This window comes from Oryctolagus cuniculus, chromosome 13, assembly GCF_964237555.1.
Source record: "Oryctolagus cuniculus chromosome 13, mOryCun1.1, whole genome shotgun sequence".
NCBI classification, from domain to species: domain Eukaryota; kingdom Metazoa; phylum Chordata; class Mammalia; order Lagomorpha; family Leporidae; genus Oryctolagus; species Oryctolagus cuniculus.
In genome coordinates, this window is record NC_091444.1 from 24,585,413 (window position 1) to 24,606,141 (window position 20,729).

The window sequence follows — 20,729 nt, forward strand, 5'->3', positions numbered from 1 at the left end:
GAGATTTTTGAAGACCTCCTCCCATGCATGGATTTCAAAATTTTTACACCAAAATAAATTTATCTTTTTATTCTGTTTCCCACAAAATTTTCAAGTGCCCTCTTGGGAAAACTGAGTTCAGTATAATTCAGCTTTTCCTTGCACCTGCCCACTTAGAATTTATTAGAATTTATGGAGAGAGGGAGGGCTGTGAACCAATATCTTTGTGGTTAATATTACACTAAACCTTTGGTCTCTTCTGGAGACATGCTGATAAATGTTTAACCAGCTCTCCCAGGCGACAGAGAGGAAAAGTTTAAAAAGCCCTGATTTTCTCATGGTCAGCATTTGACCATTTCCATGGTCCAATTTCTTTTTTTTTTTTTTTTGGGGGGGGGGGACGGAGTAGAGGAGGGAGAATAAAATTTTCTTAAATATTAAATATATAAAGTTTAATTACTGGAGAAAGCACAAGAGGCTGCTCACACAGAATTAGCTGCCACACACCTGAGATGTGCAAAGGCTGAAGGCAGCTCCAGAAATGCGATGTTAGGACAAAGCCGTTCACTCGTTATCAAACTCCCGGTATTCTTTATGTTTTTTCCAATTTATTTTTATGTTCTGGGTCCACATAGAATCCTTGCATATTTCCGAGGTCCAAGGCAACACTGTAACAAATGCACATAGCTTAGACCATCCATACCAGGCAACTAGCCTTTGGGATTTCCTTATCTTTTTCTCGGTGTTTGGAGCCTTCCAGTTCTTTATACAGAATAGAATGCGGCATTGTGAGCCACAGTCCCCCCACTGTGCTGCACAGCACCACGGCCGTGTGCTGCTGTGTTTCGGGGCCCATTAACCAATGTCAAGCCCCCCTCTCCTGACGGGCCTGCGAGGGATGAGGGGCTCCACCGACAGCGCTGGCAGCCCTGACCTTCACTTTCTGTGACAGAATCTGTTCCACTCGAAGACCCAGTCCACTGCCTCTCCTTCCTCCAGGACTCGAAGTCAAATTCTGATAACCTGAGTCAAACTTGCTTTTGTTTTCTGTCAGCAAGCATGGCCACGTTGAGCAGCAGAGTGACAGGACATCTTTCTACCCCTGCCAAGAAAGGAGAGGGAGCCAGGGCTCCCAGAGACACAGGCTATCCACACACTTCCCTCAAGGGCATCAGCACCCACCCTGCATGGAGAGTTAGCACCAAAATGCCACAGACCCCTGCAGCCACGACCTTCATGTCTGTGTTCCAAATAGGCGCTGGTTTGAGTCCCGCCTGCTCCTCTTTCATCCCACTCCCTGCTAATGCTCCTGGGAAAGCAGTGGAGGATGGCCCAAGTGCTTGGGCCCCTGAACCCACATGGGACACCTGGAGGAAGCTTCCAGCTCCTAGCTTCCGTCTGGCCCAGCCCTGGCTGTTGGCCATTTGGAAGGTGAACCAGTGGATGGAAGATCTCTCTTTTCTCTCTCCCTTTCTCTCTCTGTAACTCTACCTTTCATATAAATAAAATAAATCTTAAAAAAAAAAAAAAGAAAAGAAAAAAAAAGAAAGAAAACCAAGGGAAGACAGTTGCTGAATCAAGGCGGACTTTATTTTTTCTCCTAAAACAAAATCTCTGGGTGAGGTGGACCAGGGCCTTTGGGGTCCAGGGCCTGTTCTGTCCTTCCACCCAGCCGTCTGTCCTTCTCCCTGTTACTATGCGCTCGCTCTCAGCTGCTCTGTCTTCAACATCATCCAGGGTTTCGGGCAAGAGAAAGAGGACAATGAAGGGCAAAAGACATACATCGGCTGACTCCCGACAAAGAACATGGGAGGGGGCATATGGCACGGCAGCTAGGATACAACTGGGAGGCCCACACTCAATATCAGAGTGTCTGCGTTTGAGTCTCAGCTATGTTCCTCATTCCAGCTTCCTGCTCATATACATCCTGGGAGGAAGCAGGTGATGTTGCCCAAGGACTTGTGTCCCTGCCACCCACATGGGAGACCTGGATTCAGTTCCTGGCTCCTGTCTAGCCTGGCCCAGCTCCAGTTTTTGCAGATATTTGGGGCGTGAATCAGCAGATGGCACATTGTAGGTCTATCTCTCTTCCTTTAAAATAAATGAATAAGTTTAAAGAAATACAAAAATATAACACACACACACACACACACACAAAACCAGTATCCTGGGAAATCCTATTCAGGGACTTCAACTCACATCTCACGGTCCAGAGCCACACTGTCTGACCACTCTTCCCATCATGAGAGGTTGAGAAATGAGCTTTTCAACTGGGCACGCCACCATTCCAAACAAAACTGGAATCTGTTAGGCAACAGCAGTGTTTGTCTCCATTGTAAACCACCACAGAAGCAGGGAGACAGAGCAGAAGGACACAGCTCCTGAGCCGGCAGCCTGCTGACCACGCCACAGCACGCATTCCTGCTGGTCAGCTACAGGCCCTACGCGCTCACAGCTCCCCCAGGAGGCAAGACAGCCTAGGCCTCTCCCCTCCTTGCATTTCCTCTTTAAGAAACTGTCATTCCCTCTCCTTCAGAGTCCCAGGCCTGTGGGGAGCAACTGGGAGCAACTCGGGCTAGACTAAGTTACTGGAATTAAGACTTATTCTATGCATCTGCTCTCCCACAATATGGCGCTGGGAGAGGAGGAAACAGCTTCTACGCAGCTGCCTCTTGCCAACTTGAGTGATGACCTCCAGGAGCTGATCCTGCTCCTGATTGGAGGAGAGCAGCGTACTCGGCGTGTGGGCAGCCGAGTTGGGATTGGCGGAAGAGGACTATAAAGGAGGAGAGAGACAACATGCACCAGGAACATCTATGAGGAACATCTGAGCAGCCCCCGAGAGAGCCGGCCGGCGGTGTGCCGCTCCCCCGCGGAAGTGGGGAAAGCGGCAGGGGGAACCGCCCTTCCACGGAGGTGGAAGGGACGGTAGCCAACCCGGGAAGAACCAGCAGCAAACCCAGGGAGGGCCGAGCAGACAAAAGAACAGCGCAGGGTCCTGTGTCATTCCTCCACGAAGAGGGGGAGCGACAAGGCCTCTTCTGTCCCTCCCCTTGTTGGATGGATGAATCCATTCATGGGTTAACGGACGCCTGGCCATTGCAGGAGCAGCTTTTGTCTAAGAGCAACTCTCTCTGGTTGGTTTGCTGTGTCTCTCCACAAGACAGCCTACACCATGTTATGATGCAAAAAGAAGGCCCTTGCCGGATGCCAGGGCCATGCACTTGGGCTTCTCAGCCAAATTTATCTCCTTTCTTTAACAATTACTAAGTCTAGGGCCAGCGCCGTGGCTCACTAGGCTAATCCTCCGCCTTGCGGCACCGGCACACCGGGTTCTAGTCCCAGTTGGGGCGCCGGATTCTGTCCTGGTTGCCCCTCTTCCAGGCCAGCTCTCTGCTGTGGCCAGGGAGTGCAGTGGAGGATGACCCAAGTCCCTGGGCCCTGCACCCCATGGGAAACCAGGAGAAGCACCTGGCTCCTGCCATGGGATCAGCGCGGTGTGCCAGCTGCGGCGGCCATTGGAGGGTGAACCAACGGCAAAAGGAAGACCTTTCTCTCTGTTTCTCTCTCTCACTGTCCACTCTGCCTGTCAAAAAAAAAAATTACTAAGTCCAGAATATTCCAATAAAGCAACAGAAAGCGGACTAAGGTATTATATGGCAAGGTTCAAATGACTGAGTCAGAGTCTCCAAAACTTTTGATAACTCACTTCACCATTAAATCATAAAAACCATCATGAAGCATATGTGTGTTCTTCTAGGGCAAGCATTCAGCCTAGCACTCTAAGGTGCTACTTAAAATGCTTGCATCCTATTTTAGAGTGGCCAGGTTTGAATCCCAGCTCCATCCTGCTGCTAGCTTCCTGCTTAGGCACATTCTGGGAGGCCAGGTGATGGCTCAAGTTGTTGGGTCCCTGTTGCCCATATGGGAAATCCAGTTTGAGTTTCTAGCTCTTGGCTTCATCCTGGCCCAGCCATTGCTGTTGCAGGTATTTGAGGAGTGAACCAGCAAATGAAAGATCACTCTGTCTGTTTCTGTCTCTTTCTGCCTTTCAAATAATTTTTTTAAAGATTTATTTAATTTATTTGATAGTAAGAGATCTTCCACACACTAGTTCATTCCCAAATGGCTGAAGCCACTGGGGATGGAGGAGGATAAAGCAAGGAGCTAGGAACTCCATCAAGATCTCCCACTTGGCAGGGGCCCAAGCACTTGGGCCATCTTCCACTGCTTTCCCATGCATATTATTAGGGAGCTGGATGGGAAGCAAAGCAGTGAGGAATCAAACCAGCACTCCAGTATGGGATGCCAGCATCTCATGCAGCAGCTTAATCTGCTGCACCACATCCGATCCCTCAAATAAATTTTTAAAAACTTTAAGGCATGAAGCATAACTCTAGCAGATATAAAGTTACTATTATATAACATATCCATGCAATATTTACTAACAGAAAACATATACAGAAATATAAATATTGAATAGATAATATAAAAATACGTAGAAATTTCAATATTTTCTTCTCACACCCCAGGAATTCCTCCTACATTTCTCATTTGGAGACCACGGCTCTAAAGTTGTTAGAGAAAAAAGTCAGCATATGTTAGGCTTCTAACCAGTCCTTGAAAACTGAGTTATTGGCCACAGCTCCCCTTGGCTCACGGTGAACTCCTATTCCCCTGTCAGGGTGATTTGGTAGAACTCCTCACCCCTCCAGGCAATGCCTCCTGCGCAGGGAACTCTCCAGGAACCACATTCTTCCTCATGCATGCCCAACCCGGAGTCTCGGGACACATGAGCTCAGCATGTCCCAGAAGCCTCTCTTGACTTCTCAAGGGAGGTGCACACACCCAACCTCTTAGCAGTATGAAGGGGAAAGGAGAACACAACCACTCTGATACCTCGCTCGTGGTGGTTCACAGTCTCGCCAGCAACCCTGCTTCAGCGTCAGCACCTTGGCACCCCTACTTCTCCATCCCACCCCAGGGGTCGCCAGTTCAAGGAGAACAGCAGGAAAGTCAGGGTAGCCCCACCATGCTACATGTCCCCCAGTCTCAGCAATTCTTACTCTCAGTTCTCTAGTTTTTAGAAGGCACAGAGGCCTGGGATGGAAAAGGGAGAAATGGAAAAGGAAAAGGCAGCTGAGAAAAGAGAATGTTTGCAAAAGGGAGAATAAGAAGACTTAGTGCCCCAATGGCGAGGGCCAAAAACACCAGAAGTGGCAGCTCCAGAACACACCAGAGGAGGACACAGACCCAGAGCCAAAAGTAATGACAGGTGTAAAAGTGGTGATGGTGGCGGGGGTCTTTATCTTTTACATAGAACTTATTCTTTTAGAGCAGCTTTAGGTTTCACAGCAAAACTGAACAGAATGTACAGAGTTCCTACAGGCCCCCACCCCACACATGTGATGTGGGAAGTCAGGGAGATTAAGTTCATGAGCTGGAGGCCACACCTGTCCCACCCCATGTAATCCTATCAACAATCAGATGACCCCTCCCCAAGAGGCACCTCCCCTTGCCTGGGGCCTGGGGCAGTACCGTGTAACCTCTTCCCCTTCCTGAAGCTAATAAGAAGCCTGGGGAAGGGGAAGGTGCTCTCTTTTTTTTCTCTCTCCTCACCTCATGGACCCAGGACAAGCAGAGCAGGGTGTGAAATTCCCTGTACCTTTCCTGGCCACTCTCCCTAAGTGGTCCTCACGGTCCTGTGTATTCTTCTCACTCTGTACATAAACCTGATCGCGCTGCAGGCCGTGTCTGTGCCTGTGCTTAGAACTCTTCTCTAAGTAAAAGGCAAGAGCCTGGGATATTAATTTTGTCTCAACGCAGCCCACAACACTTGCACTGTCTCTCCCATTACTGAACTCTCCCCATAGTGTGGCACGTTTGTTACCACTGATGAATGTACAGATACATCTCCACCCGAAATCCACAGTTGGTGTCAGGGTTCACTCCTGGTGCTGTATGTCCTCTGGGTTCAGACATGTCTGCCACCCATATCCACCACTGTAGCACCAGTGGCCTCCCTGCTCCAAAGACCCTCTCTGCCCCGCTTCTTCATCTGTCTCTTCCTCCAGTCCTGGGCAATCACTGAGCTTTTCTCTGAGTGGACATTACTTTTTCATACATATTTTCTGCTCTGTTCTTTCTCCCACCTTCACCTTCATACACCTCCCAATTAAGTGTATGTTGAACTGCCCAACATCTTCCCACTATTCTTAGTTGTTCTGCTATGGTGTCTGTCCCCTCTCTTTCTTCATGGTTTTGTATAGGTAATTTCTGTGGACTAATCTTCAGTTTCACTGATTCTTTCCTTAACACCACTGAGTCTACTGATAATCCCATTAAAGGCGTTCATTATGTTGATTTGTATTTGCTATCTAGCCTTTCCCTATAATTCTGCTGAGTTTCTTTCTGCCAACACTACCTACCCAGTCTTGTCTGTTGTGTATTGCTTTCTTTAGAATCTATAACAATAGTGTCATAGTTACGTTAAGTTCCCTGCCTGATCATTCCAGCATCTGTGTCATATTGGAGTCTACTTCGGGTGATTTCTTTTTTCTTTTGTGACTAAACCTTTAATTGCCTTTTGGCATGGCCTGCAGTTTTCCTTTCTGTTATATACGAATGTATTTGAGGCACACAACATGGAGAGACAACAGCATAAAAAGGCAGTCAACAGACTGTGAACCACATGTCAGTTAAGAGGTTAATATCCATTTTACATAAAGAACTCATGCAACTCAATAGCAAAAAATAAGAAGACCAAAATTTATCCAAAAAAGAAATAAAAAACCAACAGGTGTGTGAAAAGGTGTTCATCAGGCAAATACAAATCAAAACCACGATGAGCTATCATGTCGCACCTGTTGAAACAATGATCATCAAAAAGACAAGCGCTGACAAGTGTCAGCAAGGCTGTAGAGAAAAGGGAGCTCTTGGCTACTGCTGGTAGGAATGCAGACTGCAAAGCTCATTGTGAAAAACACTAAAAAGGAAGATTCCTAAAGAAATTAAAAATCGAACTCCCACATGACTCAGCTAGGCACCTAGCAGAAGGAAATGAAATAACCACTTTAGAAAGATATTTGTGGCCGGCGCCTGTGGCACCAGCACACCGGGTTCTAGTCCGGGTTGCCCCTCTTCCAGGCCAGCTCTCTGCTGGGAGTGCAGTGGAGGATGGCCCAAGTACTTGGGCCCTGCACCCGAATGGGAGACCAGGAGAAGCACCTGGCTCCTGCCTTCGGATCAGTGCAGTGCACAGGCCGCAGCGGGCCGGCTGTGGCAGCCATTGGAGGGTGAACCAACGGCAAAGGAAGACCTTTCTCTCTGTCTCTCTCTCTCACTGTCCACTCTGCCTGTCAAAAAAAAAAAAAAAAAAAAAAAAAAAAAGATACCTGTGCACCTTTACTCATCACAGCATTGTTCACAACAGCCAAGATCTGGAAATGTCCGTTGACAGATGAAGAAAATTCCCATATTATGGGTACAGGAATACTATTCAGCCTTCATAAAGGAGACCCTGCCATGGGCAACAACATGGATGGAACCAGAAAATGTTCCTGGTGAAAGAAGCCAGACACAGAAAGACAAATATTGTGTGGTCTCAGACTCTTCTAAAAAAGTCAAACTTGCACATACAGAAACAGAGAGTAGACAGGTGGCTGCTGGGGGGGGGGGGGGGGAGGGGGGAGACTGAGGTCAAAGGGCACAAAGTATCAGTAGGGTCACGGACCAGGGGCGGAAAATTCCATTTCCATTTTCCCAGGGTCCCAGCTGGGCCTGAGGGTTACACCGACACGGAACGAAGGAGCAAAACACACAAATTCACTTAACACAAGTTGTAGACGGCGCAGGAGCCTCATAGGGAGAGGAAGACCTGAAGAAGCAGTTCGAGTCAGTTGCTCGGATTGTTATCTGTATTGTGTGTGTGTGTGCGTGTGTGTGTGCGTGTGTATAATCGAGTCATACTGAAGATGTGAGAAGACAAGGGGGCCTGGCCTCAGGGAGTTAACCACAGGGAAGCTGCAAGTTTAACAAAGTTTGTGTGCACAGACAGCTTTCTGTCTTGGTGTAAGAATGTCGCTCTTTTCCAAGGTTAGGAGGACATGTTTTACATGGGAACTGCATTGTCCACTTTTTTATTTTTTATATTTTTGACAGGCAGAGTTAGACAGTGAGAGAGAGAGAGACAGAGAGAAAGGTCTTCCTTTGCCGTTGGTTCACTCCCCAATGGCCACTGCAGCCAGCGCACCGCACTGATCCGAAGGCAGGAGCCAGGTGCTTCCCCCTGGTCTCCCATGCGGGTGCAGGGCCCAAGCACTTGGGCCATCCTCCACTGCACTCCCGGGCCACAGCAGAGAGCTGGCCTAGAAGAGGGGCAACTGGGACAGAACCAGTGCCCTGACCGGGACTAGACACTAGGTGTGCCGGCGCCGCAGGCGGAGGATTAGCCTAGTGAGCCGCGGTGCCGGGCTGCATTGTCCACTTTTAAGAAACAGCTAGAAGGTCCGAATCATTTTGCACTTGCTGTTTTTGAAGTGCCTTTAACTTGAATAGTTAATATGCCTGAATGGTGTTTCTTTCCACCTGTCAACAGCATAAGGATTATGGTCAACAACATTGTATTGTACACTGGAAATTTGCCGCCAGAATAAATTTTAGATTCTTTTACCCCCTCCCCCACAAAAAAAAAAAAAAAAAAAAAACTGTGCTGAGGGAAGCGGCTAACTATGTGAGATGAAGGATTGGAGCATTTGCTTGTCTAATAATGCTTTAAAAGTACCAGAGTCAGATGGCAGCGGCTGAACGGAGTTTCTGAGATGGAAGATAAGGAACCAGAAGCCATGGAGGACGATGCACTGGTGCGTTGCATAACCCAGAACCAGAGGGTAGAAACCAAGGACAGGTCACTGCGTTCCATAAACATGAGGGCTGAAGCCCAGAGGACAAAGGCAACGCCCGGGACTGGCTGGCCAGCAGCGCGGAGGGTTTCAAGGACTCCCTCACCCCGTGCCTAAACAGTTCTGTGGAACCCTGGATGCCAGGTAACAGAGTGGACGCAAACTGCCCTGCCCCACGGACAGGGAGCACAGCTGTTCTTCCAACCTGCTGCTCCCCGGCCTCCTCTTCGTCGGCAGGGGTGGCAGCGCCGCCCAGCGGCTGGTTGTGGTGGTGCACCGCTCTTTGCAGGATTTCTTCCACCCAGTTGGTGGCAAGAGTTGGCTCCAGCCAGGGCTGCCTCCTTCTCCCGGGCGAGTCACCAACACCTTGGGACCAACACAGACCTGGCAGAGGTGAGGCCGCTGGGGCCTCTGGGAGTCCCGCCGTCCCAGCAGCCGAGGATACCATGGGCGACGAGCTGTCAACAGCGACAACTAGTGGTCACCTCAAAAGTAAGGTACTTTGAGTCTTCGAGGAAGCACGTACAACACTGTAGGAAAATCAGGACAGAGTGGAGGCTGAAATGCACACAAGCCACACTCAGGTACAATGGCCCATAGAAATCCTGACCTCTTCAAGGTGACATACTTGGCTACCTCTCCTGCCATGTCATGACCACCTGCCCTGTTACACTGCCCCAAGGACACAGAACCCCCTGTCACCCTCTGCAGACACCCTGTCTTTTCCACCTGCCTGGCCCATGCCATCCCCTCTGCCCTGAGCACCCTTCATTCTCCCCATTGCCTGGTTCACTCCAGCCCAGCCCTTAGGGCACAGCCTCAGCACTGCTGCCTCCAGGAAAACCTTCTTCCCTTTCAGCCGTCATCCCCCAAGGCTGGGATGGGTAACTCCCACCCATTTTCCAGGGCTTGCTTTCTCTATCACTTGAGTTTAGCATACTTTATTTTTCAGAAGGCAGATACAGAGAGAGACAGGAGGGGGGTGGAAGGGAGATAGAGAGAGAGAGAGAGAGGGAGAGGGAGAGGGAGAGGGGGAGAGGGGGAGAGAGAGAGAGAAAGAGAGAGAGTTTTTCATCTGCTGGTTCACTCCCCAAATGTCAGCCAGTGCTGGGACAGGCTGAAGCCAAGAGCCAGAAACTATCCAGGCTCCCACGTGAGTGGCAGGGACCCGAGGATCTGAGCCATCATCTGCTGCCTTCCTGGATGAGCATTCGCAGGAAACCGGATCAACAGCAGAGGCGGAACTCAAAACCAGCACCCTGATACTGCATGTGGGTGTCCCGAGTGACCAGTTAACCCCCATGCCACAGCTTCTGCCCCGTCACACTTTAACTTCACCTCTGCATCTGTGTATAACTACAGGAAAGGTCTGACTGCATTTTACTCATTGTTGTATCCCTGGTGCTGAATGCAATTCTTGGCACACATAAGGTATTTAAGGTTTGAAAAGAACTCATGGGCCCTGACACGGAGAAAGGCTTTAGAGGAAACAGGCACACAGGGACAAAACAACTTTGCATTTCAAGGGAGAGATGCAGATGGATCCAAGAGTCCTGTTGCTGGCTTCCAGCCATTGCCCTTTGCCCCTCACTGCCCCGTGGCTGTCTACCAATCACACGCAGTAGCGCTGAGCCTTCCAGCTCTGCCACTCACCCCCTGGACATCCTGTTCCTGTAGCAATGCCCTAAGCCCCAGCTTGATTCCTCCCTGCCCACTTCCTGCAAAGCTTTCTTATCCGGACTAAAGAGCTCGCAAAACTGCTCCAGTCAACTCACTCCAGGGGTGTTATCTTGAAGCAACTGTTAAGAAATAATTAATAATAATAATAACTACATGGAGATGCTCATTTGCAACACTGTCTGTGAAAGTGGGGAAACTATGAATGGTAAGAATTTCCATAGAAACAAAATTAAGTTCCTCCCATCGGTCTTCAGCTGATACCTGGGAACCTGAATTCCTAAGAGGGACAGAGCAGCAAGTTGTACCTGAGCTGTTTGTACAACCGACATAATTTATGTTGGTTGCTTGCTTTCCTTCTGGGGGTCCTGGGTGCCCGCCAGACAGTGTCTCCCTGACGAGCCCTCAGTAAGCACCCAGAGTTCCAGGTCCCTGACAGACATTCCGCACGTGTCAGAGCCCACCCGGGAGATTAGACGAGTCCTCTGTCAGTGCACTGGGGTCCCGGGACGAGGATCCTGCCCGCACGTGTCAGAGCCCACCGGGGGATCAGACGAGTCCTCTGTCAGTCCACTGGGGTCCCGGGACGAGGATCCTGGAAACCCTTCTGCCGACTTCCTCTGGATTTCATCCATGCTCCTTTTCCCTTTGCCGAGCTGGTTCTGTATCTTTTACTGCAGTAAGTTGTAGGCTTGAGTACATCTCCATGAGGAATCCCTCTAATGAATTCTCCAAGCTGAGGAATGTGGTCTTGGTCCTAGGGAATCTTAGGGCACCAACACCATACCGTCCCAACAATGGTTTACTCCATGGTCAGGGTTTCGTAGTAGAAATTTGCCGACTTTGTTCTCTGAGGTGTTCCTGACTATTTTTTACCCCTGAATTTTAAAATCAAGTCAACGTCCACAAAATCATACCTGCATGGATCGTTAGTGGGATTGTGATTGATCTCTAAATTTTGGGGGGAGAATTAGTATTTCTACAATAGTATCTTCCAGTTCACTAACAGGGAATAGTCAGATCTTCTTTCATTTCTATTCACGAATATGTTATGGCATTTTTTCTTTAGAAAAAAAAGATCTCATATTTTACTAAATTTATCACTAAGAATTTGGTGGTTTTGATGCTAATGTAGTCTATTTTTCATTTCTATTTTCTGCTTGTTTTTATTGCTGTTTTATAGAAATTATTTTTTATTTGGCAACTTAATAAAGTCATTGATGAATACTTAAAAAATTAAATTCTAAGGGTTGGCATTGTAGTATAGCAAGTTAAGTCACTGCCTGTAATGCTGGTGTCCCATATGGGTGCCGGTTCATGTCCTGGCTGCTCTACTTCTGATCTAGCTCCCTGCTAATGGCTTGCGAAAAATAGCAGAAAATGGCCCAAGTGTTGGGCTCCTGCCACCTACATGGGAGACCCAGATGAAGCTCCTGGCTCCTGGTTTCTGCCTGGCCCAGCAATGGCCATTATTGCCAACTGGGGAGTGAATGAGCAAATGGTAGAACTAACTCTCTCTCTCTCTCTCTCCCTCACTCCCTCCCTCTCCCTCTCTTTCTGTTACTCTTTCAAAATAAATAAATAAATCTTTTTTTAAAAATTAACTTCCTCTGAATATACTCCTTATGATAAAAAATTCTTGATCATATCATCCAAAACCAGGTAAGGGTTCTACCACATTGAATGCTTTCATTAGCAGACAATTTTATAGCACTCACTGTGTAACAAGCACTATTCTGTATGAAAATTAACTCACTGGGGCCAGTGCTGTGGCATAGCAGGTAAAGACACTACCTGCAGTGCCAATATCCCATATGGGCACCAGTTGAGTTCCAGCTGCACCACTTCTGATCCAGCTCCCTATAATGAGTTTAGGAAAGCAGCAGCAGATGGTCCAAGTCCTTGTGTCCCTGCACACATGTGAGAGACCTGGAAGAAGCTCTTGGCCCCTGGCTTCAGATCAGCTCAGCTCTAGCCACTGCTGCCATTTGGGGAGTGAACAGTGGATGGAAGACCTCTCTGTCTCTCTCTGTCTCTGTCTCTCTCTCTCTGCCTCTTTGTAACTCTGGCTTTCAAATAAATAATCTTAAATTAAAAAAAAAAAAAAGGAAAAGAAAGCTCATTTAAATCCTCCAAATAGGTGTCCTAATATGATTTTCATTACTTATCTGACTTAAATAGGAGCTGAGTGGCCTACAGAATGCTTTGGGGCCCACTGTGAGGCCTTTTTCAGATACCTTTCTCCCACAGAGTGTGGCACACATGCTCAACAGAACTCTGTCAGTTGAGCTGTGCTGGGTAAGTTTAACACATTTTAACTTTTGCTATCATTCCATGAATGAAGGGGTTCCACAAGCTTAATCTTTCCAAGGGATCAAAATTTTTTTAATGATTTATGTATTTATTTGAAAGGCAGAGTTACACAGGGAGAGGAAGAGACAGAGCAAGAGCTCTTTCGTCTGCTGGTTCACTCTCCAAATGGCTGTCAATAGCCAGGGCTGGGCCAGGCTGAAGCCAGCAGCCTGAAACTCCATCCGGGTCTCCCTCGTGGGTGGCATGACCCAAGTACTTGGACCATCTTCCGCTGCTCCCCGAGGCACATTAGCAGGGAGTTGGATGGAAAGCAGAACAGTTGGGACTCAAACTGGCGATCAGATGGGATGCCCGCATCACAGGCTGCAGCTTAACTCACTGTACCACAAAGCTAATCCCCAAGGGACTGATTTTTTTAATGATTCTCTTTTCCTCTTAAGGGTATACTTAGAAAATTATGGCAGACAAAATGCACTGACTCTCTGATACTCCTCCATTTCCACACAACTGCAGATCCAAGGGAGGGTCAAATTTATCATAACCGTTAGTAAGTCAGTGGGCAGATGCTTCAAACTGCAGATGTTGCTATAACACGGGTGATAGCTGATGCTTATCAAGTGCTGCCTAAATGTTAGAGCACATAACCCTAAAATAACTGCGGAGGAAGTGTTACGTGACAGCCGTTTTACGGAGGAAGACACTGGGCTGGAACTAGGTTAGGAAATTTACTAAACTTAGACTGGAAGTAAGCGATAAACCAGACTTCAAATGCAGGCAGTCCAGCATCCAAATGTCCCTTCCAATCTCTTGCCCCAGGCTGCCACTCAGCAGCTGCTTCAGGGTGAGCAACAGCCTTGGGGAATAGGGGACAGGTGTCCTATATAAAGGAATTTCCCTACAGGGTTGAAAGTTATCACAGCTCTGAGTTCATTACTGAAATGTATGATAACTTGTACTCATTTTATTACAGGAATTAAATTATGTTTACATTGCACTTACAATGTTAATAATTATCCTGAGCAATGCTAGGTCACATGGCTACTGATGACACTGTCGACAAGGACATTATTAAGCAGATTGTGATACACTGCTGTTATGAAAGAGCATGAAAAACCTAAAAGGGAAAACCTAGGAAATAGAAAAAGTGTAAGAACATGAAGAATATTTATAATATAGTATCAAGTAGAAAAACAAGCACATAATTTCAGCTCACTATGTTTAAAATAGATGGAAAACCAGATATGTGTGTACGGAAAAAACTAGAAGGTCACGTGGAAAATGAAACTACTCTGTATTTGGTGGTAGGATGAAGGCGCTTATTTTTTAATTTATTCAGTGCTTTATATCACAATTTTAATAAAACCGATGGAAGAGAATCTGAATGCTTTCTGCCCCGTCTCTCCAACCACCTGCCTTGGTGATTTGGCTTCAGAGCCTGCCCCTCCCTCCCACGCTCTCCGCTGAGCAGGCTGAGAGCAGGCGAATGTGTCAGCGCTTTTGCTGAGATCCGTTTGGGCTCCATTTTACTGCATCAAATTAAAGATCCTTTGTCACAGACGATAAGTCACCCTGGCTATAAAACAGACTGGGAAGGCAGACGCAGAGCTGTGTGAAACGTGTAGAAGCAGCCCGGGAGGAGATTCCTATCTGGAAGGTGAAGCCATCTGTGGAATAATTCGGATGGTTTACCTGAGCTGTGCCAGGAGAGGACAGTTCCTCCGGGAAGGAAAGCTGCCAGTTTCAGGAAGAGAATGGCACTGTTAAATTAGAGCCTGGTTGGATTAGTGAGCCAACCTCTCCAACACCAGTGACCTCACTTACTATTTTTGAGGTTCGCAGGATTCCCAGCTGAAAAAAGCTGGTAATGACCCCACTGCCTGGGCTACATGAGAAAAATGACACACATGAGAAGGAAAGGACACAGAAACATATTCTAATGAAGAGACGCGCCACATTTTTAAAATTTTTGTTCGCTAATGACTTCTGGTAGCCATAATTTACATAACTACATTTAAAAATAAATATTGTGGGTTTATAATCATAAACAGAGTTCCCAGTGCCCTATTTATCAGCCAATTCATACATTCCGCAGGGATGAGGTTAGTATTTCACCTGAACCCTAAAAAGGAGAGAATTTTCAAGTTCAGAAAGGAGTACCGGATCTAAGGGAAAAGCCACTGTGACATTTGACTTAGAAATAAGCTTCGCTTCATCTTCGGGCAGGCCCAAGGAGACAGAATCGGAAATGAAGAATGAAGCAGCTCTGAAAAACGCAAGGTTGGATCTTTCAGTCCAACCAGAGGTCGGAGTCTGGACGACCCTCCTTCTCATCTACATTACGTTGTTTTTTAGGGAGACAGATGGATAGACAGATAGATAGAGGTACATGATGGTAAAGATAGAGATGATGATGATGATGAAGACAGAGATGGAAGACAGATGGTGCTGATAGATTACATAGATGCAGATATATAATACATATGTTATATAATACATACATACCTCCTGCCTCCACCCAAGCCTGAGGCTGCATACTATCAGATCATTCTTCTTATGAAACTAGGAAAAAAAGTCACTTGTCTCTTGATCAATACTGGACCCACAAAAATGGATCCACATTTTATTTGTGCCCCATACTTAGGGCTTTCAGATCTTTAGTCTTGTCAAACTAAATAACAAATAGAGAGACATTCTCCAAAGATTAATTGTTTACCCCCGAACACCACTGTAATGGGAATATGCATGTCATCGTAGATACGTGCATCCTCAAAGAGGTTAAAGCAAGGGGAAGTTTTTAAAGGCAAAATGAAGAGGATTGGATGAGATATTTTGAAACATAATCCTTGGCCACAAATATCAGCAACGAGGGTGGCATCAGTCCCAAGATTAAACAGACAGTTGGGCAAACATCCTTGCAGAAATATTTTTCTTTATAAGGTTGTGCAAGGTTGCGGTTCTGGTAGAATCATTTGTGAACAGTCCTTGTTATCAGACACATATGCAGGAGATGCCCTGCTCTACAACCTCCTACTTTATTTATTATTCTGTTCTGTTGTTGTTGTGTCTTGATAAAAGTGGCTCCAAAGTGATTCTGACAACTTCCACAGCATCTATACAAAGATAAATCTCTTGCCAATAATGACTGTCTCTCATAACACAACTCAGGTTTTAGTGTGCTAACAGGCCCTCTGCCAACTACAATGATGCAAGGCAACCCAAGCGTTGAAGGGGACTCAGAGCTCGAGCTGCCCCAAATGTGAAGTGGGGAGTCCACGGCAGAGAGGCGAGCTTGCACATGTAGAAGGAACCATTTCTCTTCCTCCTGAAGAGCTTGCACTGCATCACCTCCGAGGACGAACTGCCCTCAGGATGTCTGTGGATTTCTGATTAAACAGCTACCAGCTAGACGCCTGGAAGACTGAAGAGCACAGAGATGGTGTTGTGGCGTAGTGAGGGTTAAGCCACTGCTTGCAATTTCAGCATCCCATACTGGAGCACAGGTTCAGTCCTGGCTGTTCTGCTTCCAATCCAGCTTCCTGCTAATGGGACTGGGAAGGCAGCAGAAGATGGTCCAAGTGCCTGGGTTCTGCCACCCATGTGGGAGACCTGGATGGAGTTCCTGGCTCCTGGCTTCAGCCTGACCCACACCCAGCTGGTGTGGTCATTTGGGGAGTGAACTAACACACGGAAGATTTCTGTCTCTTTCAAATAGATAAATAAATCCTAAAAAAAAAAAAAAAAAATTGAACAGAACCAGGCTTCAGTATTCCCATTCCGAGCTAATCTATTCTATTAAGAGTGTCCACATCATTATTGGAGTCCAGAATAAATAACTTAGACGTAAGGAATGCATTGCTGAGAAAACACAATCAGGAGTACAGAGGAGGATTTTAAGGCAAGAGCAGCTTGTATGGGGGAGGCTGCTGCTTCCCAAAAGCTAACTTGAGAATCAGAGCCAGCAGAGTGACAAGAGAAGCAAACTTGAACTTGTAACTAAGCTACTGAGAGGAAATCCCTTTAAAGTGTGTAACTTCTTAGTGCTATCTTCTTCGAGCATGCGAAAAGTCAGACTATCATACAGTGTGAATTTTTGCCTCTCTTTACCTACCCCAATCCTACAAAATAACTGAAAACCCCGTCTGTGCCGAGAGATATTGTGGAGAGTCAAGCAACTGGGCCATACGGCAAAGAGGTGCTTGTCTTACAGTTATCCCTTCATGGACAGCATGGGGGCTGGCGTCTATCAAGCAGCCTAGCTCAGAAGTTCCAGGAGATAACCATCCACAGAAGGAGCCCAGGTTCCCAGTGAACCTAGAAATGATGAGGAGAGGCAAGCACAGCTCTCGAGCAGGTTGATGTAAGCCTCAGAGGGAGGCCTGCTAATGCATACACTGATGGTGCTACTTGAGTCTAACTTGGTAAGTTAGCGTTTTCTTCAATCTATTGTATTCACATTTTCTTCCTTTTTTTTAAGGTTTATTTATTTTACTTAAAAGTCAGAGTTATACAGAGAGAAGAGAGGCAGAGAGAGAGAGAGAGAGAGAGAGAGAGAGAGAGAAAGGTCTTCCATCTGCTGGTTCACTCCCCAGTTGGCCGCAACAGCCCGAGCTGTGCCAATCTGAAGCCAGGAGCCAGGAGCTTCTTCCAGGTCTCCCATGTGTGTGCAGGGGCCCAAGGGCTTGGGCCATCCTCTATTGTTTTCCCAGGCCATAGCAGAGAACTGGATTGGAAGTGGAGCAGCTGGGACTTGTACGGGTGCCCATATGGAATGCCGGCACTGCAGGCAGCAGCTTTACCCACTATGCCACAGCGCCGGCCCCTGTATTCACATTTTTAAAATCATTAGCATGGTTGTATAAATGATTCTCAAATTATTTTAATTTCCACTGTATTATGGTTACTTTTCATGAATTATTTCTACATTTTTATAGATGGTCTTTTTCAATTTATTGGCTAGCTGGTAGTTTATTTTACTGATTTTTTCTATTGGTATCTATATCACTTTTTCCCTCATGTACGTACATAAAAACATGCTCCTGAACTTATTTAAGCATTTGAACATATTAAACTGCTTTTTCCTTTTATCATTTTGAAAAGCTTTCACTGTTGGTTTTTCTGAAAACTTTTCAGAAATACGTCTGAAAATAAATGAATGGGTAATTTTTTTAAAATCTTCCTTCTTTAAGTACAGTAATGACAAGTTTAAGGCTAATTTTGCTTAAGTTGTGCCTTAGCCTTATCTCATAGATTTTGCTCTAAATGTTCCCATTCTCACTGTTCTCAATGCATTCTTTTTTTTTTTTTTTTTTTTTTTTTTTGACAGGCAGAGTGGACAGTGAGAGAGAGAGACAGAGAGAAAGGTCTTCCTTTGCCGTTGGTTCACTCTTCAATGGCCACGGCAGCCGACGCACTGCGGCCGGTGCACCGCGCTGATCTAATGGCAGGAGACAGGTGCCAAAGCACTTGGGTCATCCTCCACTGCACTCTTGGACCACAGCAGAGAGCTGGCCTGGAAGAGGGGCAACCGGGACAGAATCCGGCGCCCCGACCGGGACTAGAACCTGGTGTGTCGGCGCCGCAAGGCGGAGGATTAGCCTAGTGAGCCACAGCGCCGGCCTCAATGCATTCTTAGTTGCAGATTTGATTCTTTCTATATTTCAAGAGTAAATTGGGGAGCCGGTGCTGTGGTGTAACAGGTGGGGCCATGGCCTGCAGTGCCGGCATCCCATATGGGAAAGCAGTGGGAGATGGTCCAAGTCCTTGGGCCCCTTTACCCATGTGGGAGACCCAGAGGCTCCTGGCTCAGCTCTGGCAGTTGCGCTCAATTGGGGAGTGAGCCAGCTGATGGAAGACCTCTCTCTCTCTCTCTCTTTTTGCCTCTCCTTCTCTCTCTGTATAACTCTGACTTTCAAGTAAACTTAAATAAATCTTTAAAAAAAAAAAAAGAGCAAATTGGGAGGGTATTTTTGCCAACAAGTTGAAATGTTTCTTCTCACTTTTTCTATTTATTTCTAATTTTATTGTACTATGGTTGAGAATTCTGCTGTATTGATTAACTTCTTAAAAAACATACTGAGGGCAGGTATTTGGCCTAGAGGTTAAAATGCCAGTTAGGAACCAGCATTTTGAGGCCAGCACTGTGGTGTAGAAGGTTAAGACTTTGCCTGCAGTATTAGCATCCCACATGGGCACCAGTACAAGTCCTGGCTGCTCTAGTTCTGATCCAGCTCCCTTCTAATGAGCCTGGGAAAGTAGCAGAAGATGGCCCAAGTGTTTGGGCCCCTGCACCCATGTGGGAGACCCAGATGAAGCTCCTGGATCTTGGCTTTGGCCTGGTCTAGCCCCAGTCATTGTGGCCATTTGGGGAGTGAACCAGCAGACAGAAGATCTCACCCTCTCTCTCTCTCTCTCCTTCTGTCTGTCTCTCTTTATCTCTGCCTTTCAAGTAAATAAATAAATCTTAAAAAAAAAGGAACCAGCACCCGTAACAGCATTGTGGAGTCAGGGGTTAAGCCACCGCCTGCAAGGCCCACTCCATGTAAGTACCGGTTGGAGGGTTGGAGTCCCAGATTCTCTGCTTCCAATCCAGCTCCCTGCTAATGTGCCTGGGAAAGCAGCAGATCATGGCTCAAGTACTGGGGACCTTGCTCTCCACATAGGACACCCAAATGGAGTTCCAGGCTCCTGGCTTTGGCCTGTCTCAACCCTGGCCATTGCAGCCATCAGTGAAGTTAACCAGTGTATTAAAAGGTCAGTCTCTCTCTCTCTCTCACCCCTCTCTCACTCTTTCAAATAAATGAAATAAAATGAAAAAAATATATGGCATCCCATACCCTGAGTTCAAGTTCCAGCTCCATTCCTGATTCCACCTTCCTGTAAATGTGCACCCTGGGAGGCAGCAGGTGATGGCTCAAGTGGTTGAGTCCCTGCCATTCCTGTGGAGACCTGGATTGATTTCCTGGCTCCTGGCATCAGTCTGATGTTGTGGGTATCTGTGGAGTCACCCTGCCAAAGGGATCTCTCTAATAAACAAGAATCAAATGAATTTTTAAATTTAATTATATAATGTACTGAGGTTTCCCTTTTGATCAACTTGGTCAATTTTTTAAATGAAGTTCTCTTATTCTGCCATCTTGGGCCCCCCACCCTGCTCTGTCCTCTGCTCATTTCTGGCTCCACATGTCCAGCTCTAGACACGGCCTAGAACTATTGTTTCCCGTCTTGAGGGAACATCCTTTGTCTTCAGTTGGAATGCCTTGCCCAGCCTACTCCTTGTCCTTTTTCTGCTCAGAAAACAGGCAGCCACAGCAGCAAAGAAGACCGTGATGCACTCCCCGCGTGTTAATAAAAATCATCCAGTCGCAGCTATTCCACATCTCCTCGCCCACCTCACTCGTGTCACCCCCTGGAACTCACAGGGGCCACAGGATTCCTGCAGCCACCATCCTGAGCAGCTCATTCCAATCAGGTGAACTACACAGGGTTACAGAGCTGCTCAGGCCACTGTCCCAATCCAGGTCTCTCTCCACTATTTTATCCCGAACTTCTTGGTAATTTCCCGACTAGACTGCCTATGAGGGTTTCTTTATAATGCAGGCAGATTAGTTCCCTTTAGTTTTTCCCCCAATTTTCCTAGTCCAAGTGACTGAGACCAAAAAAAATATTTTCTACAAGATTCTGCCTGCTGTTCCTCGCTTCATCTCCCAGCCACCCACCTTCTCACCTCCTCCTTGCTGCTTCGGGAATGACTGAAGCCAGGGCTGACCTCAGCCTAGAGTTCTGAAGCAGACCCCGTTTTCTCCTGAAACTCTCCAGAGCTCCGGGACTTGTGGAGAACTACCCGATGCCCAGGACAGCCCA

General features: G+C 47.0%; 1 protein-coding gene across 2 annotated transcripts in view; it reads right to left on the minus strand.

Moving 5' to 3' along the window:
• Positions 1 to 20,729, minus strand: part of C13H1orf74 (chromosome 13 C1orf74 homolog) — a 132,288-nt gene that overhangs the window by 85,440 nt on the left and 26,119 nt on the right. The window contains exon 3 of one of the 2 annotated variants that reach the window (XM_070055246.1): positions 1,552 to 16,592. The exons of the other annotated variant lie outside the window; for it this stretch is intronic. The gene's annotated coding sequence lies outside the window, so the exon portion shown is untranslated. Of the gene's footprint in view, positions 1 to 1,551; positions 16,593 to 20,729 lie in introns of those variants that run through there. 2 annotated transcript variants of the gene reach the window in all.